This window comes from Chlorocebus sabaeus, chromosome 3, assembly GCF_047675955.1.
Source record: "Chlorocebus sabaeus isolate Y175 chromosome 3, mChlSab1.0.hap1, whole genome shotgun sequence".
Lineage (NCBI taxonomy): Eukaryota > Metazoa > Chordata > Mammalia > Primates > Cercopithecidae > Chlorocebus > Chlorocebus sabaeus.
The window spans coordinates 12,843,320-12,857,076 of NC_132906.1; the positions used below are offsets into that span (position 1 = coordinate 12,843,320).

At 36.1% G+C, this 13,757-nt stretch overlaps 1 protein-coding gene and 1 long non-coding RNA gene across 3 annotated transcripts in view; one reads left to right on the forward strand and one right to left on the reverse strand.

Moving 5' to 3' along the window:
* Positions 1 to 13,757, forward strand: part of RFC3 (replication factor C subunit 3) — a 209,051-nt gene that overhangs the window by 180,095 nt on the left and 15,199 nt on the right. The gene's annotated exons all lie outside the window — the stretch shown is intronic.
* The window catches only part of LOC103214266 (uncharacterized), a 31,313-nt gene that overhangs the window by 12,236 nt on the left and 5,320 nt on the right, over positions 1 to 13,757 (reverse strand). For both annotated transcript variants that reach the window (XR_489391.3, XR_005236542.2), the window contains exon 2: positions 1,338 to 1,424. This is a non-coding gene — a long non-coding RNA (uncharacterized lncRNA). The remainder of the gene's footprint in view (positions 1 to 1,337; positions 1,425 to 13,757) is intronic.

Genomic DNA, 13,757 nt, shown 5'->3' on the forward strand with positions numbered 1-13,757 from the left:
CCACCTAGATTTAGCATCCACTGGTGATTCCTGTCTCGATCAGTTTTAACAATGGCGTTTGCAAGATACTGATGTTTCTACTTCAATAACACCTTCAATATTTATTAGTCAAAATTACGTTACAAAAAAGAGCTTTCCCTTCTCTGTCTTTCATTCATTCATTATCAGTATCATCTCATGGGCTCTTATTTTATTCAATGAATTGCAACTTGCCACTATTGATATCTGTTTTGTTGCTCAAATTTCCCCAGATTTGGCAAGCAGCAGCCCTTTCCATCTTTCCTCTATGTCTCTTTTCATAAAGGGATTTATTTGTATACAAGAAAACTCTCCCATAAACAGGGTACCCATCACGACAATCCAGATTAGAACAGTTCTCTCATCCTGTAATGTTTCCGTGTTCCTTGCAACGGATTCTTTTCCCGGAATGCTGACCACTACCGACCTCTGATCTGTTTCTGTCACTCCAGTTTTGCCTTTTTCTAGAGTTTCATATAAGTGAAATTGTAGGATGTGTAGTCTTGGCATTAACTCAACTTGATGAGGATTTTGTTTTGAAAAATTTATTGCTGGATTTGCTAACAGTTTGTTTAGAATTTTCACATGCAGATTAATGAGTGAGATTGTATCATAACTTTCCTTTCTCATACTGTCTTTGCCAGGTTTTGAGATCAAGGTTACCATAATCTCATAAAATGATTTACAAAGGATTCCTTTTAATAATTTCCTAAAAGAATGTGTAAAATATTAGAATAATTCATTCCTTAAAAGGTGGGAAAGACTCACAGCTTGATGCTTTCCTTGTGGGAAGGTTTTAAACTACTGACTTAATTTATCTAATTATTATAAGATTCTTCAGGATTTTTATTTCTTTTTGAGCCTGATTTGGCCTAGTTATTCCTGCTAGGCCTCTGATCTTTTAATTGAGCTTTAAAATTTAATGACACATAGTTGTTCACAGTATTCTTTCTGAATTTTATAATCCCTGCTACCTCTGTAATTATGTCCTCTTTTTAAAAATTCCCAGTATGGCTTATTTATACCAATTTTTTATAAATTTTTGTCATAAATTTATAATTTTTACATTTAAAATATTACTACATATATTAATACATATATTAGTCAATATAGTAACACATATATTAGTCAATATATTAATACATATATTGAATGTATTAGTCCTCTTTATTGTATGTCTGTTTTCCATCTGGAACCATATGGGGAGAATATATTTTCCTTGAAGGGTCTTTCTTTCTGGGACGTAGGTTTTTTTCCTGGCCTATTTTTTCATGGTAGTACAGTCAGCTTCATGGCTCTCCACCCAGTGCACATCTCACCTCTAGCTTCTCCACTTTGAGGGGCGCCTGTCTTGGTTTCACCCCAGCCCTCCTGAAATGGCTCATCTCCCAAGCTCTCCTCTTGCCCTGAGGACAGAAACAGATTCGATTTAGGAGGTTATTACTCACTCATTTGCTTTGAGCTCATTTTTCTTTCTTTCTTTTTTTTTTTTTTTTCCTTGTAGGTGTTTTATACGCTGTCTTGCAAACTTATCAATAAATTTTAAAATATGCTTCTTATAACGTAACCAGAGGATATTATAATAGAAAGGCATTTAAAAATATCAAGCCTGTGTGCTGCGTAAAAGCTGAAGTCCATTTAATTAAAGACCAATTCAAACTAAATAAAAATTAGAAAAGAAAAAATGATTCTATATGGTCATGCTGCTTAAAGGAAATACAGTGTGAGCTATACATGTAGCTTTAAATTTTCTGATTGCCCCACTAAAAAGAAGAAAAAGAAATATATGAAATTAATTGTAATAATAAATAGATATTTTAAGATGTAAGTACATCATCTTTCCTTTAATTTAGAAAATGTGTTTCCATGGTTCTTTAAAGGATATATGTCATTTAATCCAATATATCCAAAATATTACCATTTCAGTATAATATAATTGTTAAAATATTTTACATTGTTTTGCACTACATCTGCAAGATCCAATGTGTATTTATACTTGCTGTTCAGCTCAGTTTGGACGACATTATTTTAAGTGTTCAATGTCACATGAGGTTAGTGCTACTGGTTTTATTTAGTACAGTTCATAGCATCTTTACCAAGTTTTTATTGTATTTATCCAGCTGTTCTCTGTACCTTAATCTCTCAGATCTTTTTCTGATATCATCATTTTCTTTTGCTTTTAGAAGATGATTCTTATTTTCTCTATATGTAAAGAGAGGAAAACAGTTCAGGAGCTTCTTTGGGATAACAATTTTAATTCACATCACACCTTGATATTGTAAAAATATTCCTAATTGTTCCAACAACTCTGCCTTCTTAAAGTCTATTTCAAACAAGGAATGAGAGAGAAGCTCAACACTTTGGAAGTTTAAAAACTTGGATTTGAAAATAAACCACCATTTTATGTGCTCAGAATTTGTATTCGTTTTGTTAAGGTATCCAAAATAGTTCAGAATATTTGTAAGTGTTGTATTTTGGGAGATGAAAGATGATTCAGTTTTTCCATGCGAATGGAGACAAAACTATGAAATATCTTGATATCATAGTCAACCCTTCAAGGAAAATTTATTCTCCCCATTGATTTCAGATGGAAAACAGACATACAATAAAAAGGAGTAATGCATTCAATATATGTATTAATATATTGACTAATATATGTAGTAATGTATTGACTAATAGATGTGTTAATATATTGACTAATATATGTATTAATATATGTAGTAATATTTTTAAAGTAAAAATTATAAATTTGACAAAAATTTATAAAAAGATAACTTTACAGTTGTGATCATACCAAATATATCTAATCATTTATTTCACTACATGTTTAAAAAGTAAATGACCTATCATATATAATGCTTACTATGGTACTAGGCTCTGTTTAGGCCCAGGGGATAGAAGTAGCAATGATTCATTCCTGCCGTTGTGGAACATCTAGAGGTAGTTTCCTATAGATATAGACATGCATTTCAGTTTTGCAATAAGTATAATTAATGCTATCTATATATCTATCTGTATATTTATCTATAGATACTCTCAGGTGGAATATAAACCCAAAATAGGTCATGCACAATTTTCCCTATATAGATTAGAAATTTGGAAAATTTCTACAGGCAGACTGTATTTAATCCAGGTATTGAATAATGTTCATTCATGAAACACACACTTTTTGTCAATGACTCCAGAATAAGTTTAACCTATGGAGGCTGAGAAGCATTCCTAAGTGTAACCATTTAATAGCTAAATTTTGAAAATATTCACCTATTTGCTTCAGTTTTTTTTTTAGGTATAGCCATGATCATCCAAAAAATGAAGTAAAACATTTCAAAATAATTAAAGATTTTACCTTTCGTGATAAAAAATTGTTAGTTTTTTTAAAAATAGCATTTTTTCTAGGTAGGGAAGATAATTCATTTTAATAATGTATTGACTAAAAATAAGTTATTCCAGATTTATGGAATAACAATGTGAAATGTTTTTCATAGTGTAGAAGGGCTGTTTCCTAGAATGTTTTTGCTTCTTAGTTCTTATTCTTCCTTTCTCAATATTTACAGATAGTCCTTTCTTTTCTCTCTCCCTCCCTTTCTTTCTTCCCAATGAGAAATCAAATTAAGTCCTTTAGTATGAAGATTGCAGCTCCTTAAGTGAATCAGGTGTGTCTCAATAATAGTTCCCTTGCCTTCTTAGTAATCTTGAGTAAAAGCAAGTCACAGACATTTTTACCAGAATGGAAAATGCATGAGAATAGAGTAAGTTGATTGTCTTTGACCTTCAGTAAGTTTTAACAGCCAAGGAAAGTGGTTTGTATTCCAATTAACACCCTTCAGAAACTGCCACCAATGAATGAAACTGCCTGAGATACACTAGGCAAAATAATTTTTTTGTCAGAGAAGATTGAAAGTACCAGAAAACACAGAACAGAGAGAACAGCCAGGAGACTATGACATCAAGGTATTTCAAATGTAGATTTCTTGACTGGAGAGTCATTTCAAAGGCATCTCAACCCCTTTGATCTTAACTGTGGCAGGACCAAAGTCCCGTTCGGCCAGTGAGTAAGATCACTGACATGGGTCTGTTGATGTGGCTCTTTGGAGCAGCAAAAAGAGCACCGAAAAATATTCCTTCTGTGTCCACTGTGCTCAAAAAGAAAGATTGTGTATCATTTCAACCAAAATCACAGAAATTTACTGGTGGTTTGCTATTGGATTTTAAATGCCCTTTCATATACGTATTTACAATGGAAACTATAACAATATGCAATCATTTAGCACCCAATATTCCTGAAAGTGGTCACTTGAAGGAATAATTGCATAGCCATGGCACAATTCTTCTAAAGCCAAAATACATAATTGTCCCTTGATCCCCTTCCCAAAAGACTTTGTGTGCCTCATAGACTGAACTGAGAAAAAGCATTGTGCCCAGTGGGAACTGAGGCAGGCTTGCCTGGAAGGTGCTGCCCTCTCTCCCCAATGCAGAGCAGGAAGTGAGAAGGAATGCAACTGGACAGGATAAAAATGCTAAGCAGCTTTCCAGCTCCTTCCAAGCAGGTCTTGACAGTGGACTTCATTAGTTTTATTAGAGCATCATCAATTCCCTAAATGTCACTTGGAGCTCTATTCAAATATCAGCAAAGAAATATAATCCAAAGACAAACATATCTTGTTTGGTGATTATTCAGTGTTTATAAATATTCACATCCTGGCTCTTCTCCAGGGAAAATATTAAAAGTGTGGAGAACTGATGATTCTTGATCCTGATCAGTCATTTATCTGTTGAGAACTCAATTTCCTTATGTTAAAAAGAAGGGGGATGTTAAATTTAGGATTAAAGTAGCCCCTTCTAACAAAGTTCCAGCAGGTTAAGTTCTGAGACTCTAAGAAGTTAATATCTTAGGCATCAAAGTGATTCACCACACCAAGCCTGGGACCATTGTTGACTTTCTTGCCATTCCTATAACCGAACTTCGTTTGGTTTGTCTTTTCCATGCCCTTACCACTGCTAATCCTTATACTGTTAATTTCCTGATAGAACTCTTACAATATTCTTGTAAACGATCTCATTGATTTCATTGAAACTCCCCAATTTATCCTATACACCTGCATTTTCCACAGTGTCTACTTGGAACCTTAATCCCATGAGATATTTGGTGAGAGAAAAATCCAAAGGTTTCTTCATGAAATGGGTTTGGGAAAAGTTGCATGTTCTTTTTCTTGGAGAAACAAAACAAAGATAGGGAAGTTAAAGATTTTTGAGAAGTCTTAAAAATTGTTAAGTATGCTTACCCTTCATTTCCAAAGTTTATTGGACTGGAAATAATTTTGAGTCATCACTTTTAATATACAAAGTTCCCTAGAAATTTTCTTTGCAAAACATTGCTATATGTTTGTGTTAAAGTGATAATTCTAAGATGTAAATTGAATATGTCCCAGTTGTGCGTAAATATTGCATTGACCATATATTCCCCATAAGATCAAGTTCAAACTACCCAGCAGGGATACAAGGCTCTTCATGCTTTTGTCCCCAGTTACATGTCAAGCTAACTTCCAAACTTTTCCTGACACATACTTCACCTGTTTTCAAAGCATACTCTGCTCTCCAAGACCTCCTATGTGATACTTTTTGTCTGTATTCCCCTTCCTACCTTATCCAAATAGAAAATCCATACTCAGCCTTTAGATACAGCTCAAGCATTAGCTCCTCTTGGAAGATTTCCCTGGCCAGCACACCTAGCCAACCCACAATCTGCAAGATTTCTGTACTTTCCTCCAGGCCTGTGGAAAACCCTGTGTCTGAGTGTCTACTTGTATAGGCTGTTTGTACTGTAGTTTTTGTGCATATCCTCTCCACTGTACTTCAAGCTTCTTGATAGTAGGGCTGTAGTATATTTGTATTAGTATCTTTTTTAAGTGGGTTGAAGGAAGACTGTAAGTAAAATTTGTTAAAAGAACAAATAAGTGCATGAGGAAAATTGTCTAACAGAATTAGAATAGTAAATGGAGAGAGGTTGAATTACCTTGAATTCAATTATAAGAGATTAGATTGACTCTAATATTAAAAAGATAGATTGAATTCTTTTAATTTCTCTTTGAAAGGGCAGAAGAAATATGTAGAAACTATTTTAGGCTATTGGATTTATTTCCTGCTTTTGGGGCTCTAATTCATTTTCTTGTGAGCTGATTCTATCCAGGTAAATTTTTGAAAATTCTATGTGAGTTGAAGGAAACCTCACACATATTATGGTGCACTTATTCAAACATATAAACAATTGCAGCACACTTTCAGGAGGGCTGTGATTGGCTTTCTGCTGTGAAGTGTGATCAGCATGGTGGTCAAGAAAAGCGTCCAATAGGCAGTGATGTTTATGCATAATCACAAGGTGGATTTAATTCTCCATGCCTAGAGACAAATACAAAAGCTGAAGAGGCATTTGCATCTTAGGAGAATACTGGAAAGCAATGTTGGAAATAAGATCAATGTTTCCATTAGCACAGAATCCTCAAGTAAAGTCAAAGCCAAAGCTAAAATATAGCTCTACTGCAGCATAATGGAGTGTCTTTGCTCAATACCCTTGTTTATCTTCCTGCACTAAAGTGATAAATGAATTTGTAACTGCCTTTGAGATTTCATAACTCTCAGAAGCAATGCTTTTCTTTATAAAAATGATTTCAAAGGAAAAATAAAGTATTCCAAAAATAATGTAGACAATATTTAGAATGCTTGGGAAAACAAATGCATCTCTTCATGGTTAATTACAAAAGAAAAAAGAAGGCTTGCCTTCTATCTGTTTCCATCCAATACTGTTGTTTTTTTTTTTTCTTCAGCAAACTGGATATAGTTCAATAAAGATATGACCTTTAAAAAATTTATCAGTGATGACAGTGTTTGGTAGGATGTGACTTAAGCACTCCTGATTGGTGATGTTTGTTATTTTAGACTTAAAGATGATATTACTGAGCTACCGTTAGTCAGTCAAGCACTTTAAATCCTTTCCTGGATGGAAAAGGGTTATAGCAAACCATCTGCTCAGTTGTTTTCGTGAAAAGTTAGACACTCATTTTTCTCTTTAACGAGAATGTTTTGAGCTCTGCTACATGTTAGGTATTGCATCAGAGATACATTGATGAATGAAGATGGTTCTTGATATTTACTGGAGAAAGAAATAGTAGGGTTTTGCAATACAATTGTATAATTTTATTCTAAGAGTGAAAATAGAGGATGCTATGTGAGTATGTAGCAGTGCATCTAATCCAGATTTCAGAGACACTGGGATGGGAAACATTTATCAAGGCAGCACATACCAGTAGACTAACTGACCAGCTGAGTTCAATGTCTGGTTTGTGGCTAGGTCACAAAGTCCCTCTTTATGGATTTGTTCAGCTCCTTGGTCTTGTTAGAATGATGCTAACTTTGCCTCTTATTCCAATGGCAATGTGCAATTATATTTGTATCTGTTAATGAAGCTAGAAAGCTTTTCTTATTTCATGGCTATGAAAATCAACATTTTAACACCTTTTGTGAGAAACTCTAGTTTACACATATTTGAAAGTCTTTTCATTTGAATAAGACACTCAACAAAAATATAAATGAAAGACCAGCACATTTTTATTGTAATGACAGCAATGCAAATTGATGGGAGTAGTGATATCTACCTCATTTTTGTTCTCTCTCTCTCTCTTTCTTTTCTTCTGTCCTTCTTTCCCTTTTGTTTAGGACACTGAGCCATGCAGGAAGGCAGTTATGTGTTCTGGTTTACACCTTTAGATAATAAGCCCATTACAGATGAGCTTTCTTAGTCCTACTGAACAACAGTAATAAAATTTACCATTATAATCACTATTGTAGTATGACTAGTTAATAAATATATTAGGTTTCAGCATGACCTTGTCAATTGGTATGTAAAAAATGTTGAATATTGGAAATTTTAAATGATTCATATTGATATTATTAGTGTATGTTTAAAAACCATAAATGTATCATAATTGATAAGTAATGAATAGCATATTTATTATTTATTACTGAGAATAGATTTGTGGAAGTACTGTACCTCAGAAGCAGGTAATAAGGGGGTATATTTCCTATAGAGAATTTCAAAACAAGAAAACACAAACTGACTAAAAATCAGCCTCCTTTTTGTTATCACCATGGGTTGGTAATTCTAAAACAATGTCAGATAGAAGATAGTCCCCCTCCAAATAGCTTTTGTTGGTTTAAGTTCCAGACAATTGCTATAGTTACTTGTGGGTACACATATGTGTGTGTACACACACACACACACAGACACACTTCAAATTAGCTCATTTTATTTTTTAGCCTTAAATAAACCTTGTGTTCTATGTGGAAGTTAATTGGGAGAACTCCTATTTTACAGAGAGTCTTTACCTTGCAGCCTCAGTGACACATGTTAACCTAGAATGGCTCTGAATCTTTTATGCTTGCTTTGGTACAACCACTGTATTTATTAGTGTCCCTACATTTAAACCATGTGTTCTACATAAGCAGTAGTAGGATGAGGATTATGAAGATGCAAATAAATAAACAGAAGTTGAGTTACTTCTATTCTGGCCCTTTTCCTAAAGCAATGAATCAAACAATACTATAGAAACAGAACAGAAACAAATTGTGATATATCTGTATGCTGGGATACTGTTGGAATGAAGCACTGATACACAAAACAACCTGGGTTAATTTCCAAATACTTACGCTAAAAGAAGTCATCAGAAAAGAGCAGATGCTGCATATATTCTATGTAAATGAAATTCTAGAGAATGCATATTAAACTATACTTACAGAACACAGGTCAGTTGTTGCCTGGGGTTAGGAGTGGGTGGAAAAGGGTGGGAGGCGGGGATTATAAAGAGGAATAAGGGAACTCTGGAGGTGGTGGATTACAGGTGTGTGTGTGTGTGTGTGTGTGTGTGTGTGTGTATCAAACTTATCAAATCATATACTTTAAATATGTGCAGTCTACTCTTTGTTGATTGCACTTCAAGAAATCTGTAAAAATGCTAAGTATGCCACTGTTAAACAAATATAATAAAGCACTGATATGTTTATAAACAATTTTCCACTAATCAGGAGTTTTACTGTTTCTCAATCCTGTCTTTATCCAAATGAATCAATGGCTACACTAGATTGGATTTCAGAACTCATCTGGTCCAACAGAAGGACATTGTCCATTGGAGTGGCTGTGGGGCAGGAGGAATTGTTTTGAGTGGGGATGGCAGTTGTAGATGGTAAACTGCAACTAATTACTTGACTTTTTTTTTCAAACCAGTACAAAATGATTTGAAGTCTCAGGCCAATTTTCAGTAAAATATCAAAGGAAAAGGCCAATGATGAAAAGATACATAATTTGTAATAATCTAGCTGGACACTTACAGAAAATTCTAGGTCAATAGGGGCTTTTTTTGCTTTCTTTATCATTTATAGCCATCATTGCAGCACTTGGGATATTGATGAAGGATATAAATTAATGTGGGATGAAATAATGCATACAGGTACAAGTTAAGACCTCCCCAGGTCCTTTTATATTTCTTTCTTGTTTGGAGGGCAGGGGTGCAGGGTCTCACTCCTGTTGCCCAGGCTGGAGTGCAGTGGTGCAATCACGGCTCATGGCAGCCTTGACTTCCCAGGCTCAGGTGATCCTCCCGCCTTAGCCTCCCAAGTAGCTGGGACTACAGGCATGCCCTATCACACCCAGCAGATTCTCTGTATTTTTAGTAGAGATGGGGTTTCACCATGTTGCCCAGGCTGGTCTCAAAGTCAGAGGGTCAAGGCATCCACCCAGCTTGGCTTTCCAAAGTGCTGGGATTATAAGCACGAGCCACCATGACCAGCCCCCGTGTCCTTTTTAATCCTCAGAGATCAGATGACTCAGATATGCAAAGGAGAAAAAAAGCAAATAAATCACCAGGCTATAGAAGCAGAAATTCCTGTGGCCTTCCAGTCTTGTCACAAGAATTGTTCTTTATTGCCCCAAATGCTCCAGCCAAAGGAAACAGGAAGTTCTGATACTATTAGGGGACCTCCTTGTATACAAATCAGTAGTGCACAAACCGACAGAACATTTCCCATCTATGAGGCAGCAGGAGAGGAAGGGCTTCTGTGACACTTGGTACAAATGTCTCTCCTTCCCCACACTGCCCCTACCCAGGTCTGGAAAGGATCCATATATCTTGTGGCCAGCATTTCACTCTCCTTTTAGGTGATGGCTCACCTGACCTGTCTCAAACCAGGCGGGACTTAACTCAACTCACTCGTCTCACAGTTGTCATCACTAGGGATATAATTGCCTACTCTCGTTGCATCAATTGGCATTCCATAACAATCAAAAACAATGAACAGAATTAAACTCAGTTGGTTAAAATGTTGTCTGTATCCCATTGAGATTTATAAATGATCTCTACTTACTGGGCCCAGGTCTTAGAGTATTAAGGTGACTGAGTGACAGCATGGTGAGTCTAATTCCATTGAAAGAAGGTTTTCAATATTGTTCCCCTCTAAATAAGAGGCACAGCATGCACCAGACATGGCCACAAGGGAAAAACACCATGGTGCTCAGGATGCAGAAAATAGGAGCAAGGAGGAAGGTATAGGCCACAGTTTGTAGTTTCTGAAGGTATAGGGCACAGTTTGTAGTTTCTGAAAGAAATGCAAGTTGTGGCAGGGCAAACAGTCTAGGATTGGCTCATTTGAATAACTGGTTGTTCTGGTGGGCTTTGAGCTATAGCGGTGGTCTGTGGTTGCCTGGCACCTGGCTCTGGGATGATCAAGTCAGAGGACTATTGCCTCCTGGGGTGGGTAAACCAGATAGAGTAGGTATGGTTCTAGATTGATTAGTTTGCATATCAAAGACATACTCCTGGCTAGGTTATTTGTTATCTTTATAAATTGGCTGGTCCCAAGAAGGGCAGTCTCTCCTCAGCCAGAAAGGTTTTTCAGGATATCACAATATGACATTATACAAAAAAATTAAAATATATACTTACAGTACACTTCAGACCAGATTTCAGTGGCTCCAGGGACCACAAACCAGCAGAATTTATAATCACTCCACACATTCAAAAATGCCATTCGAGAAAATATATCACTTCACTCTCTCGGCATTGGAAAGTTTCCTAAATAGTCCCTCAGTAATGTCGTTCAAAAGATTAAATACCATCTGAACACAATAAGGTTTTAAACTATGAGCTAGTTTTAAATTATGAACAAACACTTCAAAATTTAAGAGTAATTGGAATTCTTTTAGACACATGTCATCTTTAAAGATGAGATCCGAGTATATTGGTTTAATTCAAAATTTAAAAAAGACTAAAACATCAATTTTAAAGTTATGTAGCAAACAGAGAAAATATCTCTTGAGAAATCAGTGCAGCTTGGTAGAGGGCGTTGCTGTGTCAGAGGTATTCTGCACTCAATTTTATATGCTTCCTGGGTGAAGCTGTCTTGCCTACCTCTGGGCTTCTGTACTGTCCCCCATGCTCTTCCAACTCCCTTCATCCAATCAAGCTCCTCCTCATGAAGTAAACACTCATCTCTTATGAATCAGCCCAAAGATTGAACCTTCTTTAAGAAGGCTCTCCTGATACTGACCCTACCTGTACCCAACTGTCTCCATACAATTAAACTCTCTGCCTCTGCCTTTTCTTTCCCAGTTGCCAATCATTGCAGTTTTAGCATATAGTGGCCTTCTTTCTACCTGACCGTAAGTCAGGCCCTTAATTTTATTTGGTATTTCATGACTAGCATTTTCAACAATGCTCAGTGCATTGTGATGTTTAATAAATGCATTTGGAATGGTTCTGTGGAGTTGAAATACCCCCACCAGTTCCTAATGTAACTCCTTTTTCTCTCATTCAAATATTTTTAATTTAAAAAATCTTTCATTTTGAAATAATTCTAGATTTATAGAATATTGTAAAAGTAGTACCGTTTCTATATACCATTCTTTCAGCTTTTCCTGATGTTCATATCTTACATAACCATGACACAGTGATCAACAGTAAGAAATTAACACTAGTATAATATATTATTAACCAACAATATATTATTAACCAATATTACATAGATTTTGTTTGGACTTCATCAGTGTTCCATGGAAAAACTGTGTCATTTTTCGTTTACAAAATCTAACCCAGGACACCACGTTGCATTTAATTGTCTTCTCCAGTCTGTGATACTTTCTCTGTCTTTTCTTGTCTTCCATGACTTTGACACCTCTGAAGAGTACTGGACGGACTGGCTAGGTATTTTGCAGAAAGTGCCACAGTTTGGATTTGTTTAATGTTTTTCTTATAATTAGATTGTAGCTGTGGGTTTGGGGGAAGAAAACCACAGAAAAGATGTGGTGATCTCATCACTTAATATCAATGAATACATGATATCAATATGACTCATTCCTGGTAACATTAATCTTGATCACTTGGTTAACATGGTGACTGTCAGATTTCTCCATGGTAAAATTATTAACTAGTGTAATTCCTCCTTAATAATAGATTCTTAATAAATATTTCATTGCTTTATTCAGCAGTAGTCATTGACTTTCTATAATGGGCCAGATAGACCTGGTCTAGGTATTAGAATACAATAAGTTTTAAAAGAACCCCAATTCCCTTTCTCAAGTAGTTTATATTCTAGTAGGAGAGGCATACAATAAATAAGATAAATAAGAAAAATATGAGGTATATAGTGACTACTATTAAGGAGAAATGCAAAGGAAGGGAGTGGGGGAGAGTTGGCATTTTAGGTGAGCTTGTCAGAGAATGCCTCCCTGAGAAGTAAAAGACCGAATATACAGATGGACAATGGTCAGACCACATAAAAAAGTAGAATTCAGGGCCACAACGTGCAGCAAGCTGCCCAGAAAAACAACCCCAGTATCTACATCTACAACAAACAGCCCAGGAAGCTAGCCTGCAGCCTATGAGTCAGAGGTATAAGAAGTCAGACTACTATCTTTGATAACAATCCAGGAAGCTGAACAATAACCCCTGTAATAATCATCCCCAAATGGCTAGGACTTGATTAATAACTGACAGTTTTCCTGATTTTTCCCCCCTTCCAATGTAGGACAAATCAGAGAAAGCCAAACATGCATCTCTAACCAATCCCATAGGAAGCCCCACTTCTAGTTAGCCTGCCTACAGCTTTGCCACACCAACAGCCTCCAATCAGGGTGTATGGAAAGCCTTCCCTTTTTTCCACTACTAAGCTTTCCCACTTCTCTGCCTGCCTGAGTTCCTGCCAAAATGGAAGAACTCAAAGTTGATGGTGGCTAATCTCATTGCTCTAGCAAGCTCTGAGTAAATAGGTGTGGCCTGTTCTAATTTGGTTGGTCTTTATTTCCATGTGAGGTGACATGTGAATAAAGTCTTGGGGCAAGGACTTGGAGCCATTATGATATGTGGGGAAGAGCATTGCAGGCAGAGAGAAAGACAAGTGCAATGACTCTGAAGTGGAAATAGTGAGCAGGACAGGTTAATGGACTGGAACAGAGGGAGAGGGAGATAGAGAGAGTAACAGGAGTAGTAGGGGAAAAGGTCAGAAGTACAATGGGGAGAAAAGAGAGCAGATCGTGTAGGACCCTCTAGCTCATGGAAAGGGCTTTGGATGTTACTCTGCATGAGATCAGAAGCCATCAGAAGATTTTGAGCTAAGGAGTGGCATGATTTAGTTGATCTTTTAATAAGATTGCTCTTGTTGCTATGTTTTGGACAAACGACATAGACAAAAATGGAGAT